Consider the following 19,549-nt stretch of genomic DNA (forward strand, 5'->3'; position numbering starts at 1 on the left):
GTGAATTAAGGGTATGGTTAAGCAAATACTCAACATGGCAGCTACCTTGGGAAACTGAGGCAATGTTATGGCAATCTTCCTTGATTGGGGGATTGGGCAAAGGCATCTATCACAAACTGAACAAAGTCCTCATTTTGAATTTGAGGTGAGGCCCGTATATTGGAACAAGAAAAATGAGGGAACATAAGGGATAAGCAAAAACTCAACATGGATGATAGTTACCACAGAAGAATTTTTAGAAGGGGAGAGAAATCCCCCAGGAAAAAAAATAGTCAAACATATTAAAAAATCACAAAAGCTCCCATAGATTACATTCCAAAATACATGCCAATTCTACTGATGACTAAAGAGGTAATGATGACTCTTCAAACAAAAACACCAAATTAACTTGTCAACTAAAGCTGAACTGGGAAGAATTTGTAAATCGACAAATCCATTTTGGCAGGAAACCCAACAAGATTTTGTATCGAAGTTACATTTTTTTATATTATTAGGGGTGGGGGTTTAGAAGTCAAATTGAATTGATCAAAAGCCTTTAATTCCCCCTTGTACTAATTATAGAGCTACTGAAGGCCATTTCCTCAGGCCTCATTTCCATGCTCCTTAGCCTGGTCCTCCATCTCCATCAGAAAACGTTCCCCATAAATACCCTTCCTCAGGGAGAGAGAGAAAGGCCCTGTGGGGACTCTTGGCAGAAGAAATAGGATATTCAGTCCCTTACCATCTTGAGGGAGACAAATGAACTAAATAAAAATTTAGGGGATATGTGACAGCAATATATATGTATAGAGAGATAGATAAGAATAATTGTAGCCCTCAGTGCAGAATAACTTAGCAAGCTGTAAATAAATTGTGCTTTGGTCCCAAGTTCTGCAAGACTCCACATAAGGCCTATCCATCTCCAGTATTCTTTTAATGTGACATAGTATTTGGAATAACTCAAAATGATGAAACATGAATTGTGTGCCAGAGACCGTAGAAAGGGAGAGATATCGCAGATGGTTTTCCAAGCACATTGTGCTCATCAGCGAACAACGGACAGGCAGGTGGTGAACAGAGGGCTGTCTCAAGAAAGGATGGGATGCCACTCCGGGAAACCTCAAATGGCCAACGAAAACAAAAACAAATGGCCATCAATGGTCATCTACAAAGGGACACTTGATGGTGGAGTACAGTGCTTTGCATACAGTAAGCGCTCAATAGATTCGATTGAATGAATGAATGAATAAGGGAAAACTAACTGGAAGCAGTGAATTTTGAAGAAGGGCTGAAAGGAGGAGGTTGGTATAGGCTGGCAGACAAGAGCTTAAAGTTAACAATGTCCAGGAGATCAGGGCAGACAGGAGGTGCCCACTGAGGGGAAAGAAGAGACAGAGAAGAGGAACAGGGGAAAGTGTGAGAAGTCGCATTGCCAGGAGCAGGATGCAGGAGAGTATTTCATAGTAGTATAGTAGTAATAATAATAATAATGGCAATTATTAAGCACTTACTATGTGCAAAGCACTGTTCTAAGTGCTGGGGAGGTTACAAGATGATCAGGTTGTCCCACGGGGGGCTCACAGTCTTAATCCCCATTTTACAGATGAGGTAACTGAGGCCCAAAGAAGTGAAGTGACTTGCCCGAAGTCACACAGCTGACAATTGGCAGAGCCGGAATTTGAACCCATGACCCGTGTGCTGAGCACTGTACTTGGAGAATACCATACCAAGCAGAAAATGTCCCAGTTTTACTCTGGGAGCAAAGAATGATTTTAACTTCTCGGTTAACTTTTCGGTGCCTCGGTTACCTCATCTGTAAAATGGGGATTTTACAGATTTCACAGATGGCTCTTTCCACTGAGCCACGCTGCTTCTCTGTAGTAATAGTAGTGTAGTAGTAGTAATAGCATTTAGTAAGTGCTTACTGTGTGCGCAGCACTGTACTGATTTCAGGTGGGAATTAGACGTGAACCCTGTACTTCAGTGGGGGAGAAAGGGGGAGTCACAATGTCAGGGGAGAACAGAGAAAAGGCAGGAAACTAATAAAGAGACTGAATTCACTAGTTGGAGCAGAGCCATTCTCCTTACAAACCCGTTACTCCATGGTCGGTGAGGAAGCCAGCTATCTTTACCTAATGGCAGGAGAATGAGATGTTTCTTTTCCCACAGGCAAGCTTAATACTCTCCCTTCAGAAGTACAAATTGACTTCCCTAAGTCTTTATATTCAAATTGCTGTATGCATTGTGCAACATTACTGTTCTTGCTCCCAGAAAAACTTTCCTAGTACCCTGGCACTGTATTTATTAAATAACTCATAAAGCAGCCATATGAAGAACATCCTGCCTCTTCCAACCCTCTCCTCTTTGAGTCCATACAAAGATCAGTTTAAGCAGAAGAAAACAAACATCAAAGGACCCTCCATTTCCCTCCGTCGGCCAGCTAAGCCGAACCAAACGGAGGGAAAGTTTTTCACTTTCAAGCCACTGGACGAGGTGGGCGGACAACGTCTGCGCACGAATTATAGCCAGGACTCTGACCCCCGTCTCCTTCCGGGCTCCCAGAGTTGATTAGATGGGAGTGGGTCTGTGAAACTGAGACCACCCCGATGACTTTAACAGCCTTGGGGAGAGATGACTGCCAGAGTCATTGCTCCATTCTCAAACCCACCCACGCTGATCATTCGTTTTCCAATCCAACGGCTCAGCGCGGCCTCCCTGGAGTGGGCGGTTGTGGAGAACTGTCCTTCGTCTAGCCTTCCACGATCCTAAATTGTACTCTCCCAAGGCGCTTAGTACAGTGCTTTGCACACAGTAAGCGCTCAATAAATACGATTGGATGAATGAATCCGACTCTCCCGCTCCCTGTCGGGCTTTTTGTCACTGCCTGTGCCTCTTGGTACATTGAGCCTCATTGTATGGCCTCAGGGACCAGTGGAAAGAGTGTGGGCCTGGGAGAAAGAAGACCTGGGTTCTAGTCCTTGTTTCACCACTGGCCTGTTGTGTGATCTCAGGCAAGTCCTTTAGCCTTCCCGTGTTTCTGGTTCCTTATCTGTAAAATGGGAATAAGATATCTGCTCTTCCTTCCTCTTGGTTTTGAACCCGGTGTGAGACAGGGCCTATGCCTGAACTGAATATATTGTGTTTGAGAAGCAGCATGGCGTAGTGGAGAGAGCACGGGCCTGTGGTCAAAATGTCATGGATCCTAATCCCAGCTCTGCCACTTGTCGGCTCTGTGACCTTGGGCAAGTCGCTTGACTTCTCTGAGCTTCAGTTACCTCGTCTGTAAAATGAGGATTGAAAATGTGAGCCCTGCGTGGGACAGGGACTGTGTCCAACCTGATTTGCTTGTATCCACCCCAGTGCTTGGCACACGTAAGTGCTTAACAAATACCACACTTATTGTTACTCTAGCACTCAGTTCATAAGTGCTAAATAAATACAGTAAATAATAAGTAATCAGGTCACAAAGAGCTACCTAATCATGAATTTACCTCACTGAGGTAAAATGCCAGAGTCATTCATTCAATCGTACTTATTGAGCCCTTACTGTGTGCAGACCACTGTACTAAGCGCTTGGGAAGTACAAGTTGGCAACATAAGACTGTGAGCCCACTGTTGGGTAGGGACCGTCTCTATATGTTGCCAATTTGTACTTCCCAAGCGCTTAATACAGTGCTCTGCACACAGTAAGCGCTCAATAAATACGATTGAATGAATGAATGAATGAACATATAGAGACGGTCCCTACCCAACAGTGGGCTCACAGTCTAGAAGGGGGAGACAGACAACAAAACAAAACATATTAACAAAATAAAATGAATAGAATAAATATGTATAAGTAAAATAAATAGAGTAATAAATCTGTACAAACATATATACATATTTACAGGTGCTGTGGGGTGGGGAAGGGGGTAATGTGGGGGAATAGGGAGGGGGAGGAGGGGGAGAGGAAGGAAGGGGCTCAGCCTGGGAAGGCCTCCTGGTGGAGGTGAGCTCTCAGTAGGGCTTTGAAGGGAGGAAGAGAGCTAGCTTGGTGGATGTGCGGAGGGAGGTTCAGGCCAGGCCAGAGTCCTGTAAACCCAGGAATCCTGCATTTCCACAGTCCCACACCTCCTGGATCTGCCCAGCTGCAAGTTGTTCACCTCCTGTGCATCCTGCACCTGGTAGACGGGATTTTTTTATGGCATTTGTTAAGCACTTACTATGTGTCATGCACAGTTCAAAGTGCTGGGGCAAATACAAGTTAATCAGGATGGATGCAGTCCCTGTCCCACATTCATTCATTCATTCAATCGTATTTATTGAGCGCTTACTGTGTGCAGAGCACTGTACTAAGTGCTTGGGAAGTACAAGTTGGCAGCATACAGAGACGGTCCCTACCCTACAGCAGGCTCACAGTCTGGAAGGGGGAGACAGACAACAAAACAAAGCATATTAACAAAATAAAATAAATAGAATAAATATGTACATGTAAAATAAATCAATAAATAGAGTAATAAATACGTACAAACATATATACATATATACAGGTGCTTTGGGGATGGGCAGGGGGAGGAGGGGGAAAGGAAGCTCAGTCTGGGGAAGGAGGGGGCTCAGTCTGGCCCACATGGGGCTCACAACCTAAACAAGAGAGAGAACATGTATTGAATCCCCATTCGGCAGTTGAGAAAACTGAGGCGCAAAGAATTTAAGTGATTTGTCCAAAGTCACCCAGCAAGGAAGTGGTGGAATCCTGCCTTGTCTGGGGCCCGGGAAAGTTGGATGGCCTACCATTATCCCAGCCCTAAATTTGGGATCAGGCCTGGAGGCAAAACTGCAGTCAACACGACCCTGGATCTGAACAGGGTGAAGAGCCAGGAAGAAGTGATAGTTCAGGATGCAGTTGGCTGCCTGGAACAGTTCCAGATTTAACTGTCTCTGGAATGAAAAAGGACACGTGATGTTTTATTGTGAAAGAACTGGAGAAGGAACCCACAAACAGCAGAGCTCCAATACAGTCTTATGCATTCATAAAAAAAAATCATGGTCCTCTCACCTCCTGAGACATATACAGGTAATAAAATCAATCCAAAAACCATCCTTTCTTCTTCTTCTTCTTCAAATGCCATTGAATCATTTCCAATCCATAGTGACTCCATGGATCCACCTTCTCCAGAACGTCCCATATTCTGCTATAAAGTCGTTCTGGTAGAGTTTTCTTGGTAAAGATATGGAGGTAGTTTATTAGTGCCTTCTTCCACAAACATCCTTTCACTCAGGATAAATTCTTCCTCAAAATAAAGTGAATTTTAAGTGCCAGTTTTTTCTGTTCTCCACACAAGTCAAAGGGCATTTCCCAAAGCCTTCTCCCATGACCATTTACAAATAAAAAGAGGGCTGAAGCCTGCAAGGATGTTTCCCATTCACCTACCTGGTAAGTTCACAACCATATTAACTTGTGATTAATGTGTGGGCAGGGAAAGTACCTGCCAACTCTGTTGTATTGTACTCCCCCAAGCGCTCTGCACATAGTAAGTGCTCAATAAATACTGTTGATGAACAGGAAGGTCCCAGTCCACAGGGATCATTGTGAAAGATTAAGGTTTCTGGGAAGAAAGAAAAGAAGAAGAGAAGAAAGAAGGTGAAAGGGGAGAGGGAGGGAGAGAGAAAGTGGCGGGGGGAGGACTGAAACAGATGTTGTTTTTTAACACAAATTTGAAGGCTATCCATTCTGATGGAGGAAGTGCTGGTGTCGAAAATCCATTTTAGCTCTCCAACATGATCCTAGTCTGTAAATTTGAGATTGCATTTCCAATAGATTAGGAGAAGCCTACACTCTGGTTGGGAAGAAAAAAATGCTCAGAATAACATAAGGTTACTTCAGTTCTGCTTGTCCAGGACTTGGAAATGACAAAGGACTCTTACTTTTTAATCAATCAATTAATAGTATTGATTGAGCTCTTACTGTGCACACAACATTGTACTACATACTTGGGAGAGTTGGTCAACGTATTCCCTGCCCACAGGGAGCTCACAGTCTAGAGGGGGAGACAGACATTGGTATTAATAATTAAATTAGTATAAGTTAATTACAAACAAGTACAGAAGTGTTGGAGGCTGAGGATGGGGTGAATATCAAGTGTCTAAAACTGTCATGTGCCATTACTGGCGGCAAATACATGTGTAGTGCATTTTCCAGCTCCTCAAAGTAAATTGGGGCACCATAGTCATCAGTATGGTGATAAATGTTTGGTTTTCTGCTTTGCTTTTCTTCATGGGGCTGCTCAACTACCCCCCGCATTCAACCAATGAGGAGAGTCTGGGAGTAATAATAATAATAATAATGGCATTTATTAAGCGCTTACTATGCGCAAAGCACTGTTCTAAGCACTGGGAAGGTTACAAGGTGATCAGGTTGTCCCACGGGGGGGGGCTCACCATCTTCGTCCCCATTTTACAGATGAGGGAACTGAGGCCCAGAGAAGTGAAGTGACTTTCCCGAAGTCACACAGCTGACAATTGGCAGAGCTGGGATTAGAACCCATGACCTCTGACTCCAAAGCCCGGTCTCTTTCCACTGAGCCACGCTGGGCTGTCTGGTGAGACAGTAATGCGGGAAGAGAGGAATGTGTCTGGAAATGGCCAGCTGGTGGACTGTGAACATGAAGCCTCCAAACAAAACAGCTGCAGTCACCCACCCATCCACTTAAAAGCACCTCAGGAGCTCAATCAATCAATCAATCGTATTTATTGAGTGCCTACTGTGTGCAGAGCACTGTACTAAGTGCTTGGGAAGTACAAGTTGGCAACATATAGAGACAGTCCCTACCCAACAGTGGGCTCACAGTCTAAAAGGGGGGAGACAGAGAACAAAACCAAACATACTAACAAAATAAAATAAATAGAATAGATATGTACAATTAAAATAAATAAATAAATAAATAGAGTAATAAATATGTACAAACATATATACATATATACAGGTGCTGTGGGGAAGGGAAGGAGGTAAGATGGGGGGATGCAGAGGGGGATGAGGGGGAGAGGAAGGAAGGGGCTCAGTCTGGGAAGGAAGCTCAAGCGCAGGCTGTGGGATGAACTTTTCCTTCAGAGACTGGGTGCAGAGTGCCAGGAAGGAAGGAAACTTCCCAGGGCCGCGAGTGGTTCTGGAAGGGGAGAAACAGAGCAAGAATGAGAAGCTGTACAGCCTGGTGAATAGACTTCCATTGGCCTGGAAGTCAGAAGGTCCTGGGTTCTAATCCAGCTCTACCATCTGCTGTGTGACCTTGGGCAAGTCACTTTACTTCTCTGTGCCTCGGTTACCTCATCTGTAATGTGTGGACTAAGACTGTGAACCCCGTGTGGGACACGGACTGTGTCCAACCTGATCAGCTTATTTGTACCCCAGCACTTAGAACAGTGCCTAGCACATAGTAAGTGCTTAACAAATATTTTGAAAAATATATAGAAGGGGGAATGGGGAGATATGAAGAATTGGGGTGGGAAGGGGTTAGCCTTCTCTTCATTCTCACTTTGTATCGCCTTAATTGTTCCCATCTCCTCATGAGCCCATCTACTTTTTCTAAGGAGACCAGTTATCCCAAATTCAGTGGCTCGATCCTGAAATTTGAGGTTCTGTCCCCCCGCCTGCTGCTTTGGGTTTTTCAATATGTTTATCCCCTGAGAAATTAACTCTTGCCAGAAAATTATCACTTGAACAAAAAAAGTGGGAGGCAGGAGGGGTACCAAGGGAATGCAATGTATTCATTCATTCAAACATATTTATTGAGCACTTACTATGTGCAGAGCACTGTACTAAGCATGCTTGGAAAGTGCAATATAGCAATAAAGACAGACAATTCCTGCCCACAACACATCCTTCCCTTGGCCTGGAATGCCCTCCCTCCCCACATCTGCCAAGCTAGCTCTCTTCCTCCCTTCAAAGCCCTACTGAGAGCTCACCTCCTCCATGAGGTCTTCCCAGGCTGGACCCCCTTTTTCCTCTCCTCCTCCTCATCCCCCCCACCCTACCTCCTTCTCCTCCCCATAGCACTTGTATATAATTTTACAGATTTATTACTCTATTTATTTTACTTGTACATACTTACTATTCTATTCATTTTGTTAATGATGCACCTATAACTATAATTCTATTTGTTCTGAGGATTTTGAGACCTGTCTACATGTTCTGTTTTGTTGTCTGTCTCCCCCTTCTAGACTGTGAGCCCGTTGTTGGGCAGGGACCGTCTCTATAGATTGCCGACTTGTACTTCCCAAACGCTTAGTACAGTGCTCTGAATACAGTAAGCGCTCAATAAATACGATTGAATGAATGAATGGGCTTACAGTCTAGGGGGGGAGACAGACATCAAAACAAGTAAACAAGCATCAATATAAATAAATAGAAATATATATATATACATCAGTGCTGTGGGGCAGGGAGAGGGGAGGAAGAGCAATGGGAGCGAGTTAAGGTGATGCAGAAGGGAGGGGAAACTAAGGAAAAGGGACACCAGAAGTGCAAAATTTGTGGGCTGGGTTGTAGCAGGAGAGCAGCCAGGAGAGGTAGGAGGGTGTAAGGTGATTGAGTAACTATTTGTAGGAGGAAGCCTCCCCCTGTGCCCAATTTATGGAGACCCTGTGACATCAGGCGCCTTGGGCCCAGCTGGCCGAGATCAGCGGGACCCTATGGGTGGTCACAACAGCCGTGGCAGCAACAGGGACGGGAAGGTGACTTTCCTCTCCTCGTTCTCCCCTTTTTCTTTTCTTAAATGGTATTTAAGCGTTTAGCTCTTTCTATGTGCCAGAAACTGTACTAAGTGCTAAGGTAGATAGAAGCTAATCAGGTTGGATAGAGTCCCTGTCATTCGTTCATTCATTCAGTCATCTTTATTGAGCGCTTACTGTGTGCAGAGCCCTGTACTAAGCTCTTGGGAAGTCCAAGTCGGCAACATATAGAGACGGTCCCTACCCAACAATGGGCTCACAGTCTAGAAGGAGAAGCAGCGTGGCTCAGTGGAAAGAGCCCGGGCTTTGGAGTCAGAGTTCATGGGTTCAAATCCTGGCTCTGCCAGTTGTCAGCTGTGTGACTTTGGGCAAGTCACTTAACTTCTCTGGGCCTCTGTTACCTCATCTGTAAAATGAGGGTGAAGACTGTGAGCCCCCCCCCCCCGTGCGACAACCTGATCGCCTTGTAATTCCAAGCGCTTAGTACAGTGCTCTGCACAAAGTAAGCGCTCAATAAATACGATTGATTGATTGTAATCTCCTCAGCGCTTAGAACAGTGCTTTGCAAATAGTAAGCGCTTAATAAATGCCATCATTATTGTTATTTATTATTAGAAGGGGGAGACAGACAACAAGACAAAACATGGATACAGGTGTCAAAACCGTCAGAATAAATAGAATTATAGCTACGTGCACATCGTTAATAAAATAATCGGAGTAGTAAATATGTACAAGTAAAATAAATAGAGTAATAAATCTGTACAAATATATACAAGTGCTGTGGGGAGGTTAAGGAGGTTGGGCTGGGCGGAGGCGGGGGACGATGGGGAGGCGAGGAAAAAGAGGGCTCAGTCTATTTGACAGAAGAGGTAACAGAGGCCCAGAGAAGTGAAGTGACTTGCCCGAGGTCACACAGCAGACAAGTGACAGAGCCAAGATTAGAACACAGATCCTTCTGACGCCCAGGCCCGCGATGTATCCACTAGGCCACGCTGCTTCTCCCTCACTCTCCTTTCTCCCTGTCTTCATTTCCCCTTGTTACTTCTCCCTCTTTCCGTTTTTTCTGTTCCCCTCCTTATCTCTGTTCCGGTCTGGACCCAAACCAGCCCCGGGCCTCTTTCCGCTTCCACCCGTGGCCCACCTGTTTCACGTGAATGTTTAACGCCCTCTTGACTGTAAGCTCATTATAGACAGGGTATGGGTTGCTAATTATGTCATATTGTACTCTCCCAAGCACTTAGGACAGTGCCCTGCACATAGTAAGCACTCAATAAATGCCATTGATTCAGAGAAGCTGCGTGGCTCAGTGGAAAGAGCCCAGGCTTTGGAGTCAGAGGTCATGGGTTCAAATCCCGGCTCTTCCACTTGTGAGCTGTGTAATTTCGGGCAAGTCACTTAAATTCTCTGTGCCTCAGTTACCTCATCTGTAAAATGGGGATTAAGACTGTGAGCCCCATGTGGGACAACCTGATCACCTTGTAACTTCCCCAGTGCTTAGAACAGTGCTTTGCACATAGTAAGCACTTAAAAATGCTATAATTATTATTATTATTGATTGATTGATTCTGTGTAACACTTGCATTTAGATGGTGTAGTGGACAGAGCATGGGCCTGGGAGTTCAGAAGGTCATGAGTTCTAATCCTGGCTCCGCCACTTGTCTGCTGTGTTACTTTGGGCAAGTCACTTCACTTCTCTGGGCCTCAGTTCCTTCATCTGGAAAATGGGAATTAAGACTGTCAGCCCTACGTGGGACAGGGACTGTGTCTAAACTGATTTTCTTGTGTCCATCCCAGCGCTTAGTTAAGGTTAGCAGTATGGCCCAGTGGCAAGAGCCCAGGCTTGGGAGTCAGAGGTCATGGGTTTGAATATTGGCTCCGCCACTTGTCAGCTGTGTGACTTTGGGCAAACCACTTCACTTCTCAGAGCCTCAGTTCCCTCATCTGTCAAATGGGGATCTAGACTGTGAGCCCCACGTGGGACAACCTGGTTACCTTATATCTCCCCCAGTGCTTAGAACAGTGCTCGGCACATAGTAAGCGCTTAACAAATACCATCATCATCATTATTATTATAGTTACAGTGCCTGGTACGTAGTACACGCTTAATAAATGCCATGACTATTATTATTATTATTCACCCCTCCCTCAGCCCTATGTACACATCCATAATTTATTTATTTATATTAATGTCTGTCTTCCCCTCTAGACTGTAAGCTCATTGTCGTCAGGGAATATGTCTACCAACTCTGCTCTCCCAAGGGTTTATTTCAGTGCTCAGTACTCAGTAAGCACTCAATAAATGTGACTGATTGATGGATCGATTGGTTGAATGGCATTGAAAGCTACACAGGCCCTTGGGAAATTCTGAACATTCCCCATCTGGGGAATTAAACGTCCCCGCTTGGCACACATTTGCCCTCTTGGATAACGTGAGTGCCAACTCTCTCGGAGCGAGATCCTCTGTTGTAGGGCAAGCTCAGGACACAATTAACAAGCTTCCGCCAGGATGTTGAAGAACTTATTAGACAAACCACAGCCTCGGTTATGGGGCTATAAAATTAAGTCACTGAGATGAATCTGAAGAGGCCAGACCCTTTTCCACTGCGGGAAACTTCCCAAGCCTGGAAGGAGACCCTTGGCCGGAAATCATCAGGCAGATCCAGGTTCTAAGCCTGACTCTACCATTACCTGCTGTGTGGCCTTGGACAAGTCACTTAACTTCTCTGGGCCTCGGTTCCCTCATTTGTAAACTGGGAATTCAATACCTGTTTTTTTTTTTTGGTTTAGTTTTGTTTTTGTGGTATCTGTTAAGCGTTTACTATGTGCCAGACACTGTACTCCTTTCTGTTCTGCCTTGCAGCGGGAAAGGAATCGAGAAATACCCAATAGCTTGGTGGGTTTTGCTCCTTCCCTACCAGAACCTCGTGATCTACCCTCAAACCCAAATAAGGTGAGACCGGGGAAGACTTGCCCACTGTTGGGTAGGGACTGTCTCTATATGTTGCCAATTTGTACTTCCCAAGCGCTTAGTACAGTGTTCTGCACATAGTAAGCGCTCAATAAATACGATTGATTGATTGGGTTTTAACCTTTAACTGGTCCAACCATCCCAGTATCCACGAAGAGAAGTTAGGATCTGGGGAATTCAAGTCCTGGAAGTAGTGTGGCCTAGTGGAGAGAGCACGAGTCTGGGAGTCAGAATGTCCTGGGTTCGAATCCCGGCGCTGCCAATTGCTTGTTGTGTGACCTTGGGCAAGTCACTTCACTTCACTTCCCCCCCCCTCCAGTGCTTAGAACAGTAGAGAAGCAGTGTGGCTCAGTGGAAAGAGCCCGGGCTTTGGAGTCAGAAGTCATGAGTTCGAATCCTGGCTCCACCAATTGTCAGTGGTGTGACTTTGGGCAAGTCACTTAACTTCTCTGTGCCTCAGTTACCTCATCTGGAAAATGGGGATTAAGACTGTGAGCCCCATGTGGGACAACCTGATCACCCTGTATCCTCCTCAGCGCTTAGAACAGTGCTTTGCACATAGTAAGCGCTTAACAACTGCCTATTATTATTATTATTATTTGTTCCTCAGGTTCCTCAACTATAAAATGGGATACATGTTCTCCCTCTTAGACTATGAGGGACAGGGACTGTGTCCCACTTAATTAAGTTGTATCTACCTCAGGGCTTACAGCAGTGTTTGACACACAGTGAAGCTCTCAAGAAATGCTATTAAAAAAAATTGTTCTTCGGTGGTGTCCTAGCTTTCCACATTCAGCAGTCGCTCACACCGGGCAGAAAATGAGTCTCTACTGCTTTTAAAACCACTCGTCTCCCCTCCAAAATACCTGCCCTCTCCCAGGGTGACAAGGAAGGAAATCACTGTGGCCGTGGTGGCTTCCCTCACAATTGTCCGGACTCCGACCAAAAGAAATGTGGTGACAGCAGCAGGGGACTGAAACAAAGACCTGCAATATTGCGGGGAAGGCCTAGCCTCTCTTCATAAAACAGTTTCCTAGAGGGACTTAAAGATTATTCACATCCAGTTCTGCAAATGGGAAAATTGCCATTGAGATAGCATCTTGTATTTGTACTACTTGTACTTGATCTACTTTTCACATCATTTCAAAATGGCCAAAGGTAGGAATGAAGGCCTGAAGGCCCCACTGCACTTATATAGACATGTATAAGGAGACTGAGCCCCCTCCTCCCAGACTGAGCCCCCTGGGAAGGAGGTAAGGTGGGGGGTGGGGGGAGGAGTGGGAGAGGAAAGAGGGGGCTCAGTCTGGGAAGGCCTCCTGGAGGAGGTGAGCTCTCAGTAGGGCTTTGAAGGAAGGAAGAGAGCTGGCTTGGCGGATGGGCAGAGGGAGGGCATTCCAGGCCCGGGGGATGATGTGGGCCGGGGGTCGATGGCGGGGCAGGCGAGAACGAGGCACGGTGAGGAGATTAGCAGCAGAGGAGTGGAGGGTGCGGGCTAGGCTGTAGAAGGAGAGAAGAGAGAAGAGGTAGGAGGGGGCGAGGTGATGGACAGCCTTGAAGCCCAGGGTGAGGAGTTTTCACCTGATGCGTAGGTTGATTGGTAGCCACTGGAGATTTTTGAGGAGGGGAGTATCATGCGCAGAGCATTTCTGGACAAAGACAATCTGGGCAGCAGCGTGAAGTATGGATTGAAGTGGGGAGAGACAGGAGGATGGGAGATCGGAGAGGAGGCCGATACAGTAATCCAGATGGGATAGGATGAGAGCTTGAATGAGCAGGGTAGCGGTATGAATGGAGAGGAAAGGGCGGATCTTGGCAATGTTGCGGAGCTGAGACCGGCAGGTTTTGGTGACGGCTTGGATGTGAGGGGTGAACGAGAGAGCGGAGTCGAGGATGACACCAAGGTTGCGGGCTTGTGAGACGGGAAGGATGGTAGTGCCATCAACAGAGATGGGAAAGTCAGGGAGAGGGCAAGGTTTGGGAGGGAAGACAAGGAGTTCAGTCTTGGACATGTTGAGTTTTAGTTGGCGGGCAGACATCCAGATGGAGATGTCCTGAAGGCAGGAGGAGATGCGAGCCTGGAGAGAGGGGGAGAGAGCAGGTGCAGAAATGTAGATTTGGGTGTCATCAGCGTAGAGATGATAGTTGAAGCTGTGGGAGTGAATGAGGTCACCAAGGGAGTGAGTGTAGATCGAGAACAGAAGGGGACCAAGAACTGAACCTTGAGGAACCCCTACAGTAAGGGGACGGGAGGGGGAGGAGGAGCCTGCAAAAGAGACTGAGGATGAATGGCCGGAGAGATAAGAGGAGAACCAAGAGAGGACAGTCTGTGAAGCCAAGGTTGGATAGCGTGTTGAGGAGAAGGGGGTGGTCCACAGTGTCGAAGGCAGCTGAGAGGTCGAGGAGGATTGGGGTAGAGTAGGAGCCGTTGGATTTGGCAAGCAGGAGGTCATTGGTGACCTTTGAGAGGGTGGTTTCCGTGGAATGTAGGGGACGGAAGCCAGACTGGTGGGGGTCGAGGAGAGAGTTGGCATTGAGGAATTCGAGGCAGCGTGTGTAGATGACTCGTTCAAGGAGCTTGGAAAGGAATAGTAGGAGGGAGATAGGGCGATAACTAGACGGTAAGGTGTGGTCAAGAGAGGGGTTTTTTTAAGATGGGAGAGACATGGGCATGTTTGAAGGCAGAGGAGAAGGAATCAGTGTAGAGTGAGTGGTTGCAGATGGAAGTTAAGGAGGGGAGAAGGGACGGAGCTAGAGATTTCATGAGATGAGAGGGAATGGGGTCAGAAGCACAGGTGGCTGGAGTAGCACTTGAGAGGAGTATCCTCCTCTGAGGATACTGCTGGGAAGGATTTATTGAGCGCTTACTGTGTGCAGAGCACTGTACTAAGCTCTTGGAAAGTACAAGCTGGCAACATATAGAGACGGTTCCCACCCAACAACAGGCTCACGGTCTAAAAGGAATTCACATTCATCTCAGTGTGTACCCCCTAAGTGGAAAAATCCAATGTTCTTTTGACTCAACCTCCAGGAAATTCAATCCTCTGAATGAAAGGGCTCCCTAAAGGTCATCTGATCGTCCCCCTGCCTCCTGAGCAACAACCTTCTCACAGATAGGGACTGACACTCCTCCAAGAAAGAGATTTCACAACCTCTTTTGGCAACGCGGGCCAGGGCTTTCCAAACGGTTTTCAGAAAAATTAAAAAAAAACAACCTCCAGAACTGATGCCATCATCAGCAATAGGCTCACGATGACAAAATGTGGACACAGCTGGAGAAAACTGGGTGGGCTGGGAATGATTTTGCAGGCCAAACAGGGTTTCTGAACATAACTGCCGCACCACATTTATCCTCTGATCTCAAGACCAGGCATCAACTATGGCTTCGTTCAGTCTCCTTGGTTTCTCTGACTCTATCATTTTTTTTTTTCTGGAAAATTCAGCTTCAGTAAATGATTCCCAAGGAACAGACCGATAGTCGGAAATGAGGTGCTGGCAGGAAGGCCGGGTCATAGATCTTCTTTTTTTTAATGGTATTTGTTAAGCATTTTTATTATGTCCAACACTGATAGATGCAAGTTAACTAGGTTGGACCCAATCCCTGTCCCATATAGGTCTCTCAATCCAAGCAGAAGGGAGAACTGAGACACAGAGAAGTTACCTGGGTACATATGTACATATCTATAATTCTATTTATTTATGTCAATGCCTGTTTTACTTGTTCTGATGTGTTTTTAGATCTCTAATGCTATTTATTTATATTGATGCTATTGATGCCCGTTTACTTGTTTTAATGTCTGTCTCCCCCCTTCTAGACTGTGAGCCCGTTGTGGGGAGGGATTGTCTCTCTTTGTTGCCAAATTGTACTTTCTAAGCACTTACTACAGTGCTCTGCACACAGTAAGTGCTCAATAAATACAATTGAATGAATGAATAGAAGCAAATTGAGTTGTACACAGTCCCTGTCCCACACAGGGCTCACAGTCCTCCACCCCATTTTACAGATGAGGTAACAGAGGCCCAGAGAAGTGAAGTGGCTTACCCAAGGCCAGGCAGCAGACAAGTGGCGGAGCTGGGATTAGAACCCATGACCTTCTGATTCCCAGGCCCATGCTTTATCCACTATGCCATGCTGCTCCTCTTGTCACTAGGCCACAGATTTGCCTCATTCCTTCCATACAAACAGCTACCCCACTTGTCTAGCATTTCATTCATTCATTCATTCAATTGTATTTATTGAGCACTTCCTGTATGCAGAGCACTGTACTAAGCGCTTGGGAAGTACAAACTGGCAACATATAGAGACGGTCCCTACCCAACAGTGGGCTCACAGTCTAGAAGGGGGACTTGTCATACCCCATCTTAACTTCTGCCTCAGCCTCCTCACTGGTCTCCCTGCCTCCAGTCTCTGCCTTCTCCAGGCCACACTTTGCTCTTCTCCCCAAGCCTTTTTTCTAAAACAACCCTCTGCATTCATCTTCCCACTCCTCAAAAACCTCCAATGGTTACCTATTCCTCTCGGCATCAGGAAGAAACTCCTGACTTTGGGGAAGCAGCATGGCCTAGTGGATAAAGCACAAGTCTGGGAGTCAGAGGACCTGGATTCTAATCCTGGCTCTGCCACTTGTCAACAGTGTGAACTTGAGCAATTCACTTAACTTCTGTGTGCCTCAGTTTCCTCACCTGTAAAATGGGGATGATGACTGTGAGCCCCATGCGGGACAGGGACCGTGTCCAACCTGATTAGCTTGTATCTACCTCAGCACGTAGAACAGTGCTTGACCCATTGTAAGTGCTTAACAAATATCATCATTATTATTATCATTATTTTATTTTAACTCTCTCTTCTCATTACTCATCCATTCAACTCTCCCATTACACACCAGCTCGCAAGCTTTGTTTCAGTCTAGGCCAACTTCTTGCTCTCATTCTTCCCCCTTTCACATCTGGCAGATCACAGCTCTCCCCTTCTTCAAAGCCTTTCTGAAATCACATCTACAAAGGCCTTCTCAATTAATCTGTAATCTCCCCAGGTTTTATCCCCACAACTACCAGGTCAGCACCCAGCGTCACCTCAGCACCTATGTGCCTCCTCACGCCCACCTGCAACATTTACATACATATCTCAAATAATAATAATAATTGCAGTATGTGGTAAGCGCTTACTACATGCCAAGCACTGCTCGAAGCGCTGGGGTCGATACAAGCTCATCAAGTGGGACACGGTCCCTGTCCCAGATGGGGCTCACAGTCTTAATCCCCGCTTTATAGAAAAGGAAACAGAGACACAGAAAAGTTAAGTGACTTGCCCAAGGTCACACAGCAGACACGTGGCAGAGTTGGGATTAGAACCCACGTCCTCTGATTTCCAGGCCCGTACTCTTTCCACAGGGCCACGAGCGCTTAGTACAGTGCTCTGCACACAGTAAGTGCTCAATAAATACGATTGATGGTGATGATGATGATGATCTCCCCCTTTCAGACTGTGAGCCCACTGTTGGGTAGGGACTGTCTCTATGTGTTGCCAACTTGTACCTCCCAAGCGCTTAGTACAGTGCTCTGCACACAGTAAGCACTCAATAAATACGATTGATTGATTGATTGATGTCCATCTACATGTTTCCTTCTTCCTTCTGTCCACTTGTTCATTTTGGGCCTGTTTCCCTTGCAAGATAATATACTCCTTGAGAGTGAGAAAGGTCTCCACTAAACCTGCTCTAGTCTCCCCAAGTGCTTAGTACAGTGTTCTGCACCTGGAGGGGTCAATAAATTCATTCAATCATATTTATTGAGTGCTGACCATGCCCAGCAGTTCATTGCAGTGAGAGACAAAGTCCCTCATGGAGGGCAGCTTCGTGACCAGGCTGGCCGGCCATCATCATCATCATCATCAATCGTATTTATTGAGCGCTTACTGTGTGCAGAGCACTGTACTAAGCGCTTGGGAAGTACAAATTGGAGTGTTAGCCAGGTTGGGCCCTACCCCCCAGTCCACCTCGAGCTTACTAAGTGTTGGGCACTGTGCTAAATGCTGGGGAGGTTGAAAGCTGATCAAATTGGACACAATCCACGTCCCACACGTAGCCCATAGTTTTCTTCTCCATTATACAGACGAGGGAACTGAAGCACAGAGAAGCGAAGTGACTTCCCCAAGCTCAAACAGCAGGCAAGTGGCAGAGCACAGCGTGGCTTAGTGGAAATGATGATGATGATGGCATTTGTTAAGCGCTTACTATGTGCAAAGCACTGTTCTAAGCGCTGGGGGGGTACAATGTGATCGCGTTGTCCCACGGGGGGCTCACAGTCTTAATCCCCATTTTCACAGATGAGGTAACTGAGGCCCAGAGAAGTTAAGTAACTTGCCCAAGGTCACACAGCAGACTTGTGGTGGAGCTGGGATTCGAACCCATGACCTCTGACTCCAAAGCCCGGGCTCCTTCCGCTGAGCCACGCTACTTCTCTAGAAATGGCACGGGCTTGGGAGTCAGAGGTCGTGGGTTCTAATCCCAGCTCTGCCACTTGTCAGCTGTGTGTCTTTACTCCTTAACTTAACTCCTCTTCGCCTCAGTTGCCTCATCTGTAAAATGGAGATGAAGACTGTGAGACCCACATGGGACAACCTGATTACCCTGTATCTACCCCAGCACTTAAAACAATGCTTGGCACATAGTAAGTGCTTAACAAATACCAACATAATTATTAGTAGTAGTAAGCGCTTAAATACCATCATTATTAGAGCCAGGATTAGAACCCTGGTCCTTTGGCTCCCAGGCCCGGGAGCTATCAACGAAGCTGTGTAGAACTGTGCACTCTTTCATCTGTTGGCTTTCCCCTGACACACTTGCTGTTTTATCTGGGATAATAACAGGAATCAGGGAAAAGTCCTGTTTTTCCTAAAGGCTCAGGACCCACAGGGCTGACTGACCACTGGTTTTCCTCACAGATGGAGGCAGATGCATTCCCAGACGAACACGGCAGTCCAGAAAGTTTCTCGGAGGCCACCTTAGAGGGTACCTGCTGATCATTCCAGGGATTTCAAAGCTGGGGGATGCTTTGAGATAAGAAGAGGTCTGATTTCCCGTTCTGGGAATTCACATATGGTAGGCATTCGTGTCTTGAAACCCTGCCAAAGCAACATTCTTCTGGGGCCGAAGATGTATCTGAAACTGTCATCGAAATCCCCGTCGCAGAGTTTATCAGTGACACGTGCTGAGATCGCGGTCTGCCCAGCAGCGTGGGCCAACCGCCAGCTCTCCATTCCGGGATTCCAGAGCTGAGGAAAGGGAGCCTCCAAGTATTTCCGACCTCTCTTGTTTTCCTCCAAAAGGCAGGAGTTCGTTTCCAGTTAAGAGTGGTCAATCCGGGACAGTTGGCAGTGGTAACCAGCAATGAGCCCGAGATCTATGTTGCCGATCCGTTCATTTTTAGAGAGCAGCGGCTGTCAGCGTGTGCAATACCCACAGGAAAATCCCAAATAGGGAATACCCATATCCCTCTAGGGGCCCAGGCACTCACTATATAATAAAGCTATCTGTTTAGGGCTCACTACTTGCCGAGCACTGTACTAAGGGCTGGGTTGGATACAAGCAAATCGGGTTGGACTCAGTCCCTGTCCCATGTGGGGCTCGTAGTCTCAATCCCCATTTTACAGATGAGGTCACTGAGGCTCAGACAAGTAAAGTGACTTCCCCAAGGTCACACAACAGACAAATGACAGAGGTGGGATTCAAACCCATGACTTTCTGACTCCCAGAAGTGTACTCTATCAACTATGTCATGCTGCTTCTCATGTCATAGCAATAGTATTTATCGAGCGCTTTCTGGGTGCAGAGCATTCCCATTTCCTTCTGCATCGCCTGACTAGCTCCATTTGCTCTTTCCCGCTTCCAGCCCCAAAGCACG

This window comes from Tachyglossus aculeatus, chromosome 5 (genome assembly GCF_015852505.1).
Source record: "Tachyglossus aculeatus isolate mTacAcu1 chromosome 5, mTacAcu1.pri, whole genome shotgun sequence".
Taxonomy (NCBI): Eukaryota; Metazoa; Chordata; class Mammalia; order Monotremata; family Tachyglossidae; genus Tachyglossus; species Tachyglossus aculeatus.